Source organism: Herpailurus yagouaroundi, unplaced genomic scaffold (assembly GCF_014898765.1).
Source record: "Herpailurus yagouaroundi ecotype Mexico unplaced genomic scaffold, PumYag 566, whole genome shotgun sequence".
NCBI classification, from domain to species: domain Eukaryota; kingdom Metazoa; phylum Chordata; class Mammalia; order Carnivora; family Felidae; genus Herpailurus; species Herpailurus yagouaroundi.
In genome coordinates this window covers 724,995-743,251 of record NW_024412783.1, presented here as the reverse complement: position 1 = coordinate 743,251, position 18,257 = coordinate 724,995, and positions in this window count along the sequence as shown.

Here is an 18,257-nt window from a genome sequence, read left to right as displayed (position 1 = left end):
TTGGCTCTTTTTTTATATCTTCTATTTCTTTACTGAAGTTCACTTTTTCATCTTTACTGTTATTTATAATTTATTATTGGCATGTTTTTATAATATCTGCTTTAATTATTTTTTCAGATAATTTCAACAGATGATTCGTCTTAGTATTCAAATTGGTTGATTGACCTTTCTTATATCTTTGATTTTTCTGTTTCCTGGTATGAAGAGTGGTTTCCAGTTGTATACTGGGCTTTTGGGCTTATGTTAGAGCCTGTTCTAGTCTTCTATTCTAGCTGATATTTGTACCATATTTAAGTATAGCATCCAAAGCCTACTTTGGATTCCTGCCATTGCTATTTGGTAATATTATATGGTATTTGAGGGATGATGGACTTGCGGGATGGAGGATATTTCTGCTGCTCTCATCTCCAGGTACTCTGTGCTTATGAGTTTGCACTCTTTCTCTGCTGTTCCTGGAGGAGAGAAGTGCTGACTTGTATTCTCTTCTGTTACCCAGAAGAGGGCAAAAGCCACAGGGTCTAGGTGGAGAGTTAGGAGACCCTAGTCCTGATTCCTTGCTGGTGTGGGTAGAAGGCTACTGGTTCCCTTGCCTGGATCATATTCTGTTGCTAGGTGGAGATGCAGGTGTGTCTTCGTATGTATGGCTCCCTGCCTTGGACTGGAGGGCCAAAGACACTGGTGCCTTCCTGCTTTCTCTTGCCACTGGATGTAGAAATGGGGTGTGTCAGGTTAAGCACCAGGAGAGGGAACATAGGTGAGAAGAGGGGTCCACCTGTTGCCTCCTGGTGTGGGTTGGTGATGAGGTCAGGTGATGACTGGGTTCTATAGTCAGCAGGTTTGGGACAGGGAATGGGTTAATACCACTAGCTGTGCTGGCAGCACTGATGCAGGTAGATGAAACCAGGCACTGCCACAAGTCATGGGTCTTCCTGCTAAGGCCTGTGGTTAGCTGACCTACACTAGATGTGAGTGGGTGGTGCTTCCAGATTAAGTTGGGCTAAGTCATATGCTGCCATCCATTTGACTTTCTCCTGTATCTGTGAGTTGACTTTAGACCATGGTCTGTTATGAACTGGGCTGAAGAAACTTATCTGTGAAAGTTTTGTCCTGCATTTCTCTAGTTACCTCTGAGTCCAGCAGACTTACCTGGGGTTGTCCATAAGAGTGATAGAGGCAGAAACAAGCAAGTGTGCTTGCATAGGTAATTTCCAACCCTCTACATAACTTCCACTAACTTCCAGTGGCCCAAGTAAGTGACATGGCTGAGTCCAGGGAAAGAAATCTGGGCCAACGAAATGAAAGTCAACTATATATTTTTTTTAAATATTTTAAAATACTTCTTTTTTTAAGTTTATTTATTTACTTTGAGAAAGAGAGAGTGACAGGGAGAGAGTGAGAGAGAGAGAGAGAGTGTGTGTGTGTGTGTGTGTGTGTGTGAGTGGGGAAGGGGCAGAGAGAGGAAGAGAGAGAGAATCTCAAGCAGACTCCATGTTGTCACTGCAGAGCCTCACATGGGGCTCAATCCCATGGCTGTGAGATCATGATCTGAACAGAAACCAACAGTCAACTGCCTGAGCCATTTGGGTGTCTGCCAACTATATTTTTAAAGATATATGCCTAATGAAAAAATTTTGAAAAAAATTAAAAGAATGCTGATTACAAAGTTAAGATATGTGGTCATTAAATGAGTGATTGCTTTATAATATTTTGTAAAACTTCACATTATTTCGTAGAAGTTTTCAGTGTATGTTTTACTTTTAGGAATGCAAAATACTAGGGTTAATTTCAGGAGGATCTACCAAGTGGATCTGTGAAATATAGTGTATTTTTATTGTTTTAGAATCTGAGGAGGGTTAATATTACAACCAGGTCATATATTGATCTAAGAGGACAGGTAGAAGGAAGGGAATTGCCTGTGTAACTTATGCACATGTGTTTTGTTCCTTAGACTTGGAAGGTCACTGTCAGTTTCCTTGTCGGTTGTCAGGAAATTAGAAAATGTACCAAACATTCAGTTACTGGTTGTAGATCCCTCAGAAAGATGAACCAGGAGCTATGCCTTGGGCAAAAGAATCAATCCCCTTAAAAGTTACAGTTACTTAAAGTTTGCAGTCTTTCATTATATTGGAGAACATGTTTTTCCCTAGGAAAATAAATATCATAGGACAGTGATGTCACAATTTATCTGCATCAGTATTAAGAATTATGTACTAAATTTTAGTCAGTGGTGAATTATTTATCTATATTAGACAATTTAAAGTCAATAAAGGCTCATTTAATGAGCATAGAATTATGAAGACCAACCCATGGTCTCCTGGGTGTTTGTGACCATGAGTTCACCCATTTCTTGGTTATTAACTTGGCAACTAAAGTAATACATTGATGTAGATGAGTCTACAATAAGTTTACTTGGATGAGAAGAAGAGGGGTTAGAAAACTGCTGCCATGTTTTGAGGACAGTTAAAACCAGGTCATGGAAGTAATATTGACTCAGTTGGCAGGTGTTGAATATGAGTATTTCCTGCAGTGTGTTTGAGGTCACAGCTGTCATTGCCTTAGACAGACACAGTGGCAGAAAAAGAGACTACAAGCCCAGGTTTCCAGTGTTCAGGATCCTCATCTCACCTCTGAGAGAGAAAGAGAGAGAGAGAGAGAGAGAGAGAGAGAGAGAGAAAGCAGGGGCAGAGGGGCAGAGAAAGAGGGAGAGAGAGAATCCCAAGCAGGCTTTACACTTTCAAGAACAGAGCCCAACATAAATTGGGGCCTGAAGTGAAATCAAGGGTCGGACACTTAACTTAGCCAGGCATCCCGAGGTTTTTTAAATGAACATTTTGTCATATACTGATTATAAACCTTCTCCTTCTCTCTAAATCTAGTATCTACCTTGATGGTTAACATGATAGAGTAGTTTTGTAGTAATACTCATTTTTAATTAAAGAAAAAAATATTTAAATGATTTTTTAAAGAAATAATACAAAGAATCCCTTGTACATTTAGCCCAGTGTCCCCTAGTGTTATTTGGAAAAACTATAGTATCACAACCAGAATATTGACATTAATAAAATTCATCAATGATATTCAAGTTTCAACAGGTTTTTATATATATTAAATTCTATATACTTTTTATGCATTTATTCCTGAATACCCACAACCATAGACAAGATAATGTTAGTACCACCAACATTTGGATGTACTGTGTTGCCATTTTATAAGCATATCCACTCAACATCATCCTAACAATGTCACTAAGTCCCTGCAGTCACTAATCTGATCATTTCTAAAATGTCATTTCAAAATTCTTATTCACGTACAGAATCTTACAGTGTGTAAACTTTTGGGATTGGCTTTTTACTCAACATAAATTCCATGAAAACCATCAAATTTTGTGTTTATTAATAGTTTATTTTTACTGATGAACATTATTCCATTGTATGTATTATAATATTTGTTTAACATTTCATCTGTTGAAAGATATACAGTCTATTCTAGTTATGAGATTATTACAAACAAAACTTTTTTAAACATTCTTTTATAGGTTTTAGTTGGGACCTAAATTTTCATATCTTCGAGACAAATACTAAGGAGTGAAATTGCCTGATCAGTCTAAGAAACTTCCAGACTATTTTCCAGGATGGATTGATCATTTTATATTCCAACCAGAACTGTATGAATGATCAAGATTCTCTGCACCTATCCTCACTCTGTGTTGTCAATCTTTTTTAGTTTAGCAATTCTAATTCATCTGTAGTAATATCTCAATGTATTTTTAATTTGCATTCCCCTTAGGCTGAAGGTAGTTGAACATCTTTTCACATGTTTATTTTTCATCTCCATATTCTCTTTAAAGTGAAATGTATGCTCATGTTTTGTCTGTTTTCTAGAGTTACATGGTTTATCAGATACATTGCAAATATTTTCTTCCACCTACACTTTGTTTTTTTATTATCATCATAACATATTTTATGTAAAAATTTTTGAGGGGGAATCCAATATGGCAGAGAAGTAGGAGGACCTGAAGTTCCTTAGTTCCTCAAACACAGCAATGTTGAGGCCAAAGGACTTTGAATTCCAAGAGTCTGGGCTGCAGAGACAGAGATGTCTCCAGGGGCCCATGGGGACAACTTGGAGGCCATAGGTATATGATTGTGAACTGAGAGAGACAGAACAGGTGACCTAGGCACAGAGGGGAGGGATCCCCTTCTGTGGAGAGACAAAGGGAAGTGAAAAAGAGGCTGTGGAAGTGTAGGATTGTATCCCATGGACCAGGACAGAGAAAGATCCATTCTCTAACTGCGGGGCTTTCTCCAGAACTGGGCCCGACTGCCATGTTCCTGCATCTCGGGAGGAGGGGAGCCAGCCCTGGGCTCAGTAACTAGTTCAGATGCGTAGTCCGCAGTGGGAGAAAGCAATCGCCTCCCCTGAGTGCGGTGGGAAGAAGGTATATAGTGATTACAAGGACAAAGGACACTCCCTGTGCCCGCCATCCTGAGGCCATTTATGGGCAGGTGGAGCAGCACTTCCCTGGAACCAGGGCATGCAGAGCGGGACCCTTTAAGACACTGGGGTTTGAATTCCAGCCAAGCACCAAGGAGGCACGGGAGTTGGCAGAATGGGACAAACTGCCTCATTCACACCCGTGGCACTGTGAGGATGGCCTGAACACAGTGGTTTGGGACACCCAATCCAGGAAGGATAGAAACTAGGGTGTTCCCAATTTCTCCCCATCACCAACAAGGTAGGGCTTCAGGGAGCATCCAACGGGCCCACTGTGGAAGCTGTAACTGTCTACACCAAACCATGTCCCTCCACACCTGGTAACTGCTTATCTACTGGAGCAGGATTGACCCTGAGGAACCAGACAGCCCCTCCTCCAGACCAACACTGTACCGGTTCCAAGGCACCCAGAAGTTTCACATATCTTGATTTAATTCTTGGACAATTTTTATTATATGTATACTTTTTTTCTTCCTTTTATTCTTATTTCTTCCCTCCTTCAGTCTGGTTATTCTGGTTGTTGGTTTGTTTAAGCAGACATATATAATCTAGTCTCTTTACACCTGTTCTGTATCTTCTTTATTTTTCTCTCTGTCTCTGGATTAAGCCATATAGTTTCTCTACCTGGTCTATTTTATTTATTTTATTTTATTTTATTTTATTTTATTATTTCCCCCCACCCTATCATTTCTGTCTTTGTATGAGATAAGGCTCTTCCATCACCACCACCCCCACCTTTTATTTTTAAAAAATTTTTCCCCCAGGGCTACTTCAAAAAAACAAATCAAAGCACACCTGGTGGAAGGTCCAAAACATTACTACAAGTAGGAAGATAAGGCAACCAAAGTCACAAAAGCAGAAAGCAAGCAATGCTCTCCAAAAATCACCTCCTGAAGGGCCAGGTCCTAGACAGTGTGTGACCCCTCTTTAATATAGTAGGGCTTTCATGTGCAGGGCACATAAAAGGATTTTAACACACATAAGGAACAGAAAACTAGGGAAAGTGATGAAACAGAATAATTCTCCTCAAAAGAAATTCCAGGAAGAAGTGACAGCTAAAGAATTGCTCAAATCAGATATAAACAATATATCTGATCAAGAATTTAACATTAGTAGTCACTGGGCTTGACAAAGAGCATATAAGACAGCAGAAAATCTATTGCTGAAGAGATCAAGGAACTAAAAAAAGCAGTTATGATGAATGAAGAAATGTAAATGAGGTGCAAAATAAACTAGATGCAGTCATGGTGAGGATTTAAGAAGCAGAGGGGAGAATACGTGAAATAGAAGATAAAATTTTGGAAACAGATGAAGCAGAAAAAGAGATAAAAAAATTCTAGACCATGAGGGGAAAATTAGAAAACTTAAGTGATTCACTGAAACGGAATAATATCCATATGATAGGAGTTCCAGAAGAAGAAGAGAAAGGAGTCAAAGGTTTACTTGAACAAATCATAGCTGAGAACTTCCCAGATCTGGGGAAGGAAACTGACATTGAAATCCAGGAGGCACAGAAAACTCCCTTCAGAGGTAACTTGAATTGATCTTCTGCACAACATATCATAGTGAAACTGGAAAAATACAAAGATAAAAAGATAATTCTGAAAGGAGCTAGGGAAAAATGATCCTTAACATACAAGGGTAGACACATAAGGGTAGTAGTAGCAGACATATCCACTGAAACTTGGCAGGCCAATGTGAGTGGCAGGAAATATTCAATGTGCTGAAAATGAAAAAACAAACAAACAAAAAAAAAGATTCCGCCAAGAATCCTTTATCCAGTAAGGCTGTCATTCAGAACGGAAAGAGAGATAAAAGTTCCCCCCACGCCGCCCCCCCCCAAAAAAAAGAAACTGAAGGAGTTCATCACCACTAAACCAGCCCTACAAGAGATCATAAGGAGGACTCTGTGAGTGGAATGTGCAAAGACTACAAAGGACCAGTAGAATTTGCAAAGACTACAAAGGACCAGAGTTATCACGACAAGCAGGAATCCTATAGATAGCATAATGACAATACATTTATCTCTCAGTAATAACACTGAATGTAAATGGACTAAACACTCCAATCAAAAGATGTAGGGTAACAGAATGGATTAAAAAAAAAAACACAAGACCCATCTATTTGCTGTCTACAAGAGACCCATTTTAGACCTGAGGACACCTTCAGATCGAAAGTGAGGAGATGGAGAACCTCACTGTGACTGCATCTATCTACTGGAAGTGAAGAAAAAGCTTGAGTAGCCACACTGATAACAGACAAACTAGATTTTAAATAAAGTCTATAACAAGAGATGAAGAAGAGCATTATATCATCATTTATCACCCCATCATCATTATCATCATTATCATCACCCCATATCATGGGGTGTATCCATCAAGAAGAACTAACAATTATAAATGTTTATGCACTCAATTCGGAGGAACCCAAATATATAAAACAATAATCACAAATATAGGCAATCTTATTGGTAAGGATGTGGTCATTGCAGGGGACTTTAATATTCCATTTACAACAATGGACAGATCATCTAGAGAGAAAATCAACAAGGAAACAATGGCCCAGAATGATACACTGGACAAGATGGACTTGACAGATATATTCAGAGCTTTTCATCCCAAAGCAGAATATACATTCTTCTTGAGTGCTCATGGAACATTCTCCAAGATAGATCACATACTGCGTTACAAAACAGCTATCAATAAATATAAAAGAATTTACATCATACCATGCACATTTCAGATAACAATGCTATGAAACTTGAAACAAACTACAGGCAAAAGTTTGGAATACCTCCAAATGCATAGAGGTTAAAAAACATCCTACTAAAGAAAGAATGGGTCAACCAGACAAATAAGAAATTAAAATATACATGGAAACAAATGAAAATGGAAATACAACAGTCCAAATCCTTTGGGATACAGCGAAGGCAGTCCTAAGAGGAAAATACATTGCAATTCAGGCCTATCTCAAAAAACAAGAAAAATCCCAAATACACAATCTAAAAGTACATCTAAAGGAACTATAAGCAGAGCATCAAAGAAACCCCAAGGCCGGAAGAAGAGAAATTTTAAAGACTAGAGCAAAAATATATATGGAATCAAAACAAAACTAAACAACAACAACAAAAAACAGATCCATGAAACTAAGAGCTGATTTTTTAAAAATTAACCAAAATTGATAACCCACTAGCCAGACTTCTCAAAAAGAAAAGATAGAGGACCAGAATAGGTAAAATCACGAATGAAATTGGACTTATCACAACCAACCCTTCAGAAATACAAACAATTTTCAGAGAATATGAAAAAAATATATGCCAACAAAGTGGACAACCTGGAAGAAATGGACACATTCGTAGACACCCACACACTATCAAAGCTTAAATGGGGAGAAAGAGAATATTTGAACAGACACATAAATAGTGAAGAAATTGAATCAGTCATCAAAAATCTCCCAACAAATAAAGAGTCCTGGACCAGATGGCTTCCCAGGGGAATTCTACCAGACATTTAAAGCGGAGTTAATACCTATCCTTCTCAAGCTGTTCCAAAAAATAGAAATGGAAGGAATGCTTTTGGACTCATTCTATGAAGCCAGCATTACTTTGTTTCCCAAACTAGACAGAGACCCCACAAAAAAGGAGAATTACAGGACAATGTCTCTGATGGAAATGGATGTAAAAATTGTCAACAAGATACTGGCAAATAAAATTAAACAGCATATAAAAAGAATTATTCACCATGGTCAAGTGGCATCTATTCCTAAGCGACGGGACTGGTTTAATATTCACAAATCAAACAATGTGATACACCACATTAATAAAAGAAACAATATAAATCATATGATCTTGTCAATAGATGCAGAAAGAGCATTTGACAAAATACAGCATCTTGTCTTAATTAAGACACTCAAGAAAGTCTGAATAGAAGGAACATACATAATCATAAACACCATATATGAAAATCCAACAGCTAATATCATCCTCAATGGGGAAAAACTGAGAGCTTTCCCCCTGAAATCAGGAACATGACGGGGATGGCCACTCTCACTAGTGTCATTTAACATAGTGTTGGAAGTCCTAGCCTAAGCAATCAGACAACAAAGTGAAACAAAAGGCATAAAAATTGGCAAAGAAGAAGTCAGACTCTCACTATTCACAGACTATGTGATAACTCTATGTAGAAAATCTGAAAGACTCCACCAAAAAATTGCTAGTACTGATACTTGTCGTGATATGAAATCAAAATACAGAAATCTGTTGCATTTCTATACACCAATAATGAAGCAGCAGAAATCAAGAAATTGATCCCATGTACAATTGCACCAAGAGCCATAAAATACCTAAAAATAAACCTAACCAAATATGTAAAGATCTGTATGCTGAAAACTAAAGAAAGCTTATGAAGGAAATTGAAGAAGGCACAAAGAAATAGAAAAACATTCCATGCTTATGGATTGGAAGAATAAATATTGTTAAAATGTCAATACTACCCAAAGCAATCTACACATTCAACGCAATCCTCTTCATACCAGCATTCTTCTCAAAGTTAGAACAAACAATCCTAAAATGTATATGGAATCATAAAAGACACCAAATAGCCAAAGTAATGTTGAAAAAAAATGCAAAGCGGGAGGCATCACAATCCCAGGCTTTAGCCTCTACTACAAAGCTGTAATCATCAAGACAGCATGGTATTGGCACAAAAACAGACACATAGACCAATGGAATAGAATAGAGACCCCAGAATTGGACCCACAAACGTATGGCCAACTAATCTGTGACAAAGCAGGAAATAGTGTCCAATGTAAAAAAGACAGTCTCTTTAGCAAATGGTGCTTGGAGAACTCGACAGCAACATGCAATGAATGAATGAAACTAGACCACTCTCTTACACCATACACAGAAATAACTCAAAATGGATGAAAAACCTAAAAGTGAGATAGGAAACCATTCAAAACCCTAGAGGAGAAAGCAGGAAACAACCTCTTTGATCTCAGCTGCCCCAATTTCTTGCTTGACATGTCTCCAAAGGCAAGTGAATTAAAAGCAAAAATGAACTCTTGGGACCTCACCAAGATCAAAAGCTTCTGCACTGCAAAGGAAACAATCAACAAAACTGAAAAAACAACTGACATAATGGGAAAATATATTTGCAAATGACATATCAGATAAAGGGTTAGTATCCAAAATCTATAAAGAACTCACCAAACTGAACACCCAAGAAACAAATAATCCCATGAGGAAATGGGCAGAAGACATGAATAGACACTTTTCCAAAGAAGACATCCAGATAGCCAATAGACACATGAAAAGATGCTCAATGTCACTCATCATTAGGAAAATACAAATCAAAGCAACACTGAGATACCACCTCATACCAGTCAGAGTGGCTAAAATTAACAACTCAGGAAACAACAGATACTGGCAAGGATGTGGAGAATTGGGAACCTTCTTGCACCGTTGGTGGGAATGCAAACTGGTGCAGCCTCACTGGAAAACAGTGTGGAGGTTCTCAAAAAATTAAAAATAGATCTACCCTACAACCCAGCAATAGCACTACTGGGGATTTAGCCAATGGATACCAGAGTGCTGATTCATAGGGGCACATGTACCCCAAAGTTTGTAGCAGTGCTTTCAACAATAGCCAAATTACGGAAAGAGCCTTGAAACGCCCAGAGTCTAAGAGACCGCCAAAAATGAACCACCAGAGTCCAGAGTCAAAGCTAAGCAGCAAGGGTCATTTATTGCAGGTTCGAACCTGGACCTCTGCGCCCCCATTGCCAGTGACGCCAAGAGGCCCTGAGAGAGGTTTTTAAACCCCTTTTATAGACAGATACAAACAAGTCATGGGGAAATCAGGAATTTTCCACAGTTACAGAGCTGCAATTGGTTGGTGTTTAAAGTTGGACACTTAACAGTATTCGATTGGTTCCTGCCTTTAGGTCAGACCACAACCGGGGGTATGGGTATCACAATGATTGATCAGGAATACACGGATGTGCCAAGCAACAATGATTGATCAGGAGTACACGGATGTGCCAAGTAACAATGGTTGATCAAGAATATACAGATGTGCCAGGCAATAATGATTGATCAGGAATACATGGGCGTGCCAAGCAATTGTACAGAAGTGGAACAAGCTGGTTAAGCTTGGTTAGGTTTCAGTTTCCTGTAACTTAAGCTTTTAAGTTTCAATTTTCTCAGGCCTTTCAGCCTAACTGTCCATCAACTAATGAATGGTTTATATATACCATAAAATACTACTTGGCAATGAGAAACAATGAAATCCTGCCATTTTCAGCAAAGTGGATGGAACTGAAATAAGTCAGTCAGAGAAAGACAGATATCAGATGTTTTCACTCATGTGGAACTTGAGAACCTTAAGACCGTGGGGGAAAGGAAAGGAAAAAAAAAATTAGTTACAAACAGAGAGGGAGATAGGCAAATGATAAAAAACTGTTAAATACAGAGAACAAACTGTGGGTTCATGGGTGGGGGGAGAGGGAAAGATGGATGATGGGCATTGAGGAGGGCACTTGGGGTGAGCACTGGTGTTGTATGTTAGCAATGAATCACGGAAATATACCCGCAAAACCAAGAACACACTGTAGACACTGTATGTTTACAACTTGACAATAAATTACATTTTAAAAATAATAATAAAAAATAAAACTTTTTTTTTTTACTGTCGACGAGGTCCAGTATATAAATTTTATCTTTCATGGATTGTGCCTTCAGTGTCATGTCTAAGAATTCTGCCAACCATAGATCCTGATGATTTCCTTTTTTTTTTCCCTGCAAAACATTTTTTAAGTTTTTGTTTTAGTTCCAGTTAGTTAACATACAGTATAATATTAGTATACTAATACTATCACTAAACTGTGACTCAAAGGGGTACATAGTGATTCAAAAGGGGTACATACACCCCAATGTTATAGCAGCATTATCTATAATAGCTAAATTGTGGAAACAGCCCAAATGTCTTCTAAACAGTTTATAGTTATATTTTATACTTTGTTCCATGATCAATTTTGAATTAACTTTATATCTAGTGTGAACTTCAGGTTGATGTTTATTGTATTTGCGTGTGCATGCCCAATTCCTTTGTCACTATTTGTCACTATGAAAGCTAAACTTCATCCATTGATTGATTGGCACATTGGCTAATACTCATCTGGGCATAATCTTGTGGGTCTGTTTCTACATTTTGTGCCATTAATTTATTTTTATTTTTTTTATTTAAAAAAAAATTTTTTTTCAATGTTTATTTATTTTTGGGACAGAGAGAGACAGAGCATGAACGGGGGAGGGGCAGAGAGAGAGGGAGACACAGAATCGGAAACAGGCTCCAGGCTCCGAGCCATCAGCCCAGAGCCTGACGCGGGGCTCGAACTCCCGGACTGCGAGATCATGACCTGGCTGAAGTCGGACGCTTAACCGACTGCGCCACCCAGGCGCCCCCATGTCAAAGATCAGTTGATTATATTTATGATGGCCTATTTTCTGATCTCTCTCTAGTTTCTTCCACAGATCTATTTATCTCTTCCATTCAAATACCATGCTGTTTTGATTAATATAACTTTATAGTAAGTCTTGAAGTTAGGTAGTGCTAGTCTTCCAGCTTTGTTCCTTTGACAATTTTTTACTCACGTGATTTTGTTTTTTTGTTTGTTTGTTTTAGTTATTGAGTTGTAGGACTTCTTTATATTTTCTGGATATTATCCCCTTATCAAATATATGTTGTTCAAATATCTTATACCTTTCCATAGTTTGCCTTTTCACTCTGGGAGTTTTCTTCACTGTGAAGAAAAATTCTAGTCTAATGTGTCTTCGTTGTCTATTTGTGTTTTTTTTCCTTGTCCTTTTTGGTGTCATACCCAAGAAATTTTGATAAATCCAATGTCATGAAGCTATCATCCTGTTTATTTCTATCTTTATATTGATGGGTCTTAAATTTAGGTCTTTAGCTCATTTTGAGTTAATTTTTGTGTGTGTTGTAAGAAAAGTTTCCAACCAATTTCTTTTATATTTTTCATTCTATCCAGTTTTAACAATGCTGTTTATTGAAGAGACCATTTTCCCATTGAGTAGCCTTGATATGCTTGCTGAAGATCATATGATCATATACATCAGGGTTCATTTCTGGGCTCTTTTTTTAATCCTGTAGGTCTGTGTGCCTTTATGCAACTTGTTTGTTTGCAAACTGTTTGTTTGTTTGTTTGTTTGTTTGTTTGTTTTCCCTGTAGCTTTGAATGTTGTGAAATAAGGAAAGGAGCATCCTCTTAGTTCTTATTTGACTCATTTTTTCACTTGTTTGCCTCTGAAATATTGGGGATAGCACTTTGCCCTGTGTCCTCCCATCTCTTACAGATACAAGAAAAACTTCTTTGCTTCTGTTTTTGTTTGTTTTGGGGAGGTTGTTTGCTTTTTGTCTGTTCAGCTATTTACTTGTTATTAGAATGCAATGACAACTTCTAAATTCCTTACATGCATAACCAGAAACTAGAAATCCGTGGGTTATTTTAAAATTAGGATGGATTCAAGATACTTTCCAAAACTATCAGAACAAGGTAAAGTAAACTTGAAAATATCCAAAGATGAATAAAAATATTTAATAAAAATTTCCACTTTTCATGATATGATTTATAGCAAACCATAAATAGAAGTGGATTTTCAAATTTAATACAGTAAGGTGACCCCCAAAGCCTTCAGGAAACTCTATGCTTGATTGTAAATCTTTGAAAGTTTTTTTTTTTTTTATACTAGCTATTATCTCTATTTCTCTTCTGTATTGTATTTAGGCTTTCATTTAGTACTGCATTCTCTTTAGCATTTGTTATTGTGACTTATATTAAGAAATGTATATTTGAGGGCACCTGGGTGGCTTAGTCATTTAAATGGCTGACTCTTGATTTTGGCTGAAGTCATGATCTCATGGTTCCTGAGTTCAAGTCTCGCAGCGGGTTCTGCACTGTGCAGAGCCTGCTTGTGATTCTCTCTCTGTCTCTCCCTGCCCCATCCATGCATTCTCTCAAAATAAATAAATCAACTTAAAAAATAATGAAATGAATATTTGATTTTATCTTAGTTCCTGGAACAGAACTTCTAAAAACCTTGAAATTTCCCAAGTGATAACAGTGATAAAGATGATAGAGCATTTTTTTGTTTTTCATAACAAATCCCTCTGAAGTACAGTTGAATTTATGTTAATGAAGTGATATTTGGAAAGCTCCTAGTTAATCACAGGATAGGGGCTGGTTGCTAGAAGAACCAAAAATTGCCTAAAGGGTTGAAACTTTGAGTCCTACGCTGACCTCCCTGGAGAGAAGGGATGGAAGCTGGAATAATTATGGCCAGTGGCTTAATGAACCATGCCTAGGTATTGAAGCCATCATAAAAATACCTGAAGTGTGAGATTTAGAGAACTTTTAGGCTGGTGAACAAGAACATATCCATGTGTTGGGAGAGTAACACACCCCAAACTCCATGGGGATAGAAGCTATTGTGCTTGGGACCCATTCAGACCTGGTCCTATGTATCTCTTCAGCTGGCAGTTGATTTGTATGTTTCAAAATATACTTGTAATAAGACAGTAGTAGTAAATTCCTGAGTTCTGTGAGCCTTTCTGGTAAATTATCAAACCTGATGTTTAAATTGTAGTTACTCCCAATTTGTAGCCAAATCAGACAAAAATTAGAAAACTGAGATGGACTAGTTATGATTGGCCTCTGAGATAAGGTGGGGTAGTATGTGAAGCTGAGCCTTTAACCCTTGTGATCTGAAGCTAACTCCAATTAGTGTCAGAATTGAATTGTTAATCTATTCAGTGACTACAACTTTACTTGTCTTGTATATGTAATGACTCTCATCCTTCTACTTTGACATAAATTCCAAATTTATATATTTCCCTGCATAAATCAAATTCAGATTTGCTGCACCCTAGGCACCCAAAACTCAGCATCCACAGAATAGATATAGGTTTCTGTAATTTTCTTAACTGAATTTGTTATCCATTTGTCCATTCATCCACTCACAATATAGTTATTGATTTGATACTGCAAGTCAGAAAATGGGCTTAGTACTTGAGATGCAACATAAGGAACACAAACACGGTCCCTGATATTATAATATGGTTCAATTAGCTGAATAAAAGTAGAATACAAATAATAATAAGTGTTATAAGCATTGTAAAACAAAATGCAATGGTTCCATATACAGGGAGGTCTACATAGCTGAGAGACTGGTAATGTGTTCCTATAAAAATGATTAAACAAATTACAAGAATGCCCAGATTTTGAATTGGGGAAGGTGGAAGGATGCAGTAAGAATATTCCAGGAAGTGAAAATATTAGTTGTGCTAACCATAACTTAAAAAATAGTCTGAGAATATGAAAAAATTTAAAAAGTTCAAAAAAGTTGTAATATTGACATTAGGGGAAAGGAGAGAAAATGCGAACAGGAAATGGGAAAAAAGGGGGGTTAGGAAAAGTATCATGCGGATTAGTAAAATTTGGTTCTTTATTCTAAAGGCAAAAACAGGTGGGGTGCCTGGGTGGCTCAATTGGTTATACTTCTGACTTCAACTCAGGTCATGATCTCATGGTTCGTGGATCTGAGCCCCGCATCAGGCTATGTGCTGACAGCTTAGAGCCTGGAGCCTATCTTTGGATTCTGTGTCTCCCTCTCTCTCTATGCCCCTGCCATGCTTGCACTGTCTCTCTCTCTCTTTCTCTAAAATAAATAAAACATTAAAAAAATTTAAAGGCAAAAACAGGCTATTTGAGAATATTAAGTATCAAATGTCCAATGCAAGGAAAAAGATGTCTTCTGGAATTTATTTGAATATGATGATGCCTGCCTGAATGATGATGTCTGCTGATTGGATTATTCATATATGAAGTTTCTGTTTTAATAAGCAATTTGTTGCTCATTTGTAAACCAAACATTTTTTTAATTGGTATTTTCTCTCAAAAGTATCATCCCAATTGTTTTTATGTCCAAATTATATCTTTAAATATTATATAAAAGTATGCAACTTTATTTATCATGTATCTCTTTTTCATCCTTGAGTAACTTCTATGCCTCTGATGGCATGGATTAGATGTATTTCTTCGGTGAATCTAAATATGTATTAATCAATAAGTGTTCGTAATGTTTTTTCTTTTTAAATACTGTATATTAGGTAAATCCATATTTTATAGTTTTCTGACAGTTTTTAATTTATTAACTATGTAAAATAGTTACCATAATTCAGTTTGATAATCAATAATCAGTTTGATGTCAAAAATAAAACAATCTATCTCATATGGTTTTTGTAAAGTTAAAAAGATTCAATTTTTAGAAAAATACTAATACATAGTATTAAATGTAGATGGTGATGGGGTGGCTGGGTGGCTCAGTTGGTTAAGCATCTGACTTTTGATTTCAACTCAGGTCATGATCTCATAGCTTGTGAGATCCAGCCTCACGTCAGGCTCTGCACTGACAGCAAGGAGCTTGCTTGGAATTCTCTGTCTTCCTCTCTCCCTGCTCCTCCCTTGCTCATTCTCTCTCTCTCTCAAAATAAATAAATAAAAATTTTAAAGTGTAGATGGTGATGGTCATAATGTGGATGAGGATGGTGGTGATGATGACAACAAAAATGAATGTACATCTCATTATTTAATGATTATAAATGACATTATACTGCGATAAACAGATTGATTCTAGGCAAAAGCATTTGTGATGAGTATGTTGTTTTGTTTTTATTTTTGTTTTTAAGGCTTAAACTATTTCTTTTTTTTAATATATGAAATTTATTGTCAAATTGGTTTCCATACAACACCCAGTGCTCATCCCAACAGGAGGTGCCCTCCTCAATACCCATCACCCACTCTCCCTTCCCTCCCACCCCCCATCAGCCCTCAGTTTGTTCTCAGTTTTTAAGAGTCTCTTATGCTTTGGCTCTCTCCCACTCTAACCTCTTTTTTTTCCTTCCCCTCCCCCATGGCTTCCTGTTAAGTTTCTCAGGATCCACATAAGAGCGAAAACATATGACATCTGTCTTTCTCTGTATGGCTTATTTAACTTAGCATAACACTGTCCAGTTCCATCCACGTTGCTACAAAGGGCCATATTTCATTCTTTCTCATTGCCACATAGTACTCCATTGTGTATATAAACCACAATTTCTTTATCCATTCATCAGTTGATGGACATTTAGGCTCTTTCCATAATTTGGCTATTGTTGAGAGTGCTGCTATAAACATTGGGGTACAAGTGTCCCTATGCATCAGTACTCTTGTATCCCTTGGGTAAATTCCTAGCAGTGCTACTGCTGGGTCATAGCGTAGGTCTATTTTTAATTTTTTGAGGAACCTCCACACTGTTTTCCAGAGCGGCTGCACCAGTTTGCATTCCCTCCAACAGTGCAAAAGGGTTCCTGTTTCTCCACATCCTCTCCAGCATCTATAGTCTCCTGATTTGTTCATTTTGGCCATTCTGACTGGCGTGAGGTTGTATCTGAGTCTGGTTTTGATTAGGCTTAAACTATTTCTTACAAAAGTTGTTTTCACAAGTTATTTTCTAATTTGGAAAACTTTTATTTTAATTAGAATTGTCATAAATTATTCTCTAGAGACTATTGTTTCAGTAGAAACCTTGCCCTTAGGGAACCAGCAGTAATGAACTCAGGCTTCCCTCCTGTTTCTGAGTTCCAATAATCTGCAGATGTGATCAGTGGCACTCCATAGTTTTGAATCATTCATTCTTACACAGAGTCCTTATAAAGTCTTCTACAGTCATGGCTATATACTCCCCTCCATTGTTTCTTTACATTCTGAGACTTTCAGCCTGAATGATATCCAAATCAAGAAGTTATAAAGGAGTAATACTCTGAAACCATGCACTTGTACATTCATAAAAATTCTGAGGTACACCTTCAGCAGGTAAGTAAAGAATTGACAATGTTCTACTCTTTCAATTCATGGTCTTTATTTGGAATTTTTTTTCTCTCTTTTATTTTCCCCATCACTGATTTTCTTCTTTTTCCTCCACTTTTCAGTCATTGACAACCTAATGCAAAATTTTGGAATTAACCGAAAGGATTGTTATTTTCCCAAGTTGAGAGTTTAGTGTTTGCCTTACATTGCTAGTGCCTCAAGGCATCCGTAGCAGAACACAGGAAAGTCTCTTTCAAATAATACACATTCCTCCACAATTACTTTTTTTCCTTTTCCTCCAAATTCATCAATATTTATTTTGTATGATTTTAGGAAGCTAGACTGAGCCCTTCATACTGTGTCACTGAATTAACAAATTTAGTCTCTATTAACTAAAATACTCAATTTGTGTTATTGTATTCAGAATAATCATTATAAACAATCATGATGAAAATTCCCAACTTTGATCCAAATTTGTTTTACTCTTTTATAAAGTGAATGATATGCCTATAAGTGAGAAATTTATCTGTGTTCTCACTTGTTTCCCCATTGTTAAGTAAATATATAAGAGTAAGTCAGTGAAAATATAAATAAGTATTTTGGTCAAAAAAATGAGCAAAACCTAAATTAAAACACACAAGGTCTTATTTCTAACATTGATCCTTCTATGATATAAATTTTAGCTAACCATTACAGCATTCACCCATCACATCTACTGAAAAGTAACAATGGAAATTCCCACTTATCTAAAATTAGCCATTCTTTTTGGCCACTCTGACTGGCGTGAGGTGATATCTGAGTGTGGTTTTGATTTGTATTTCCCTGATAAGGAGCGACGCTGA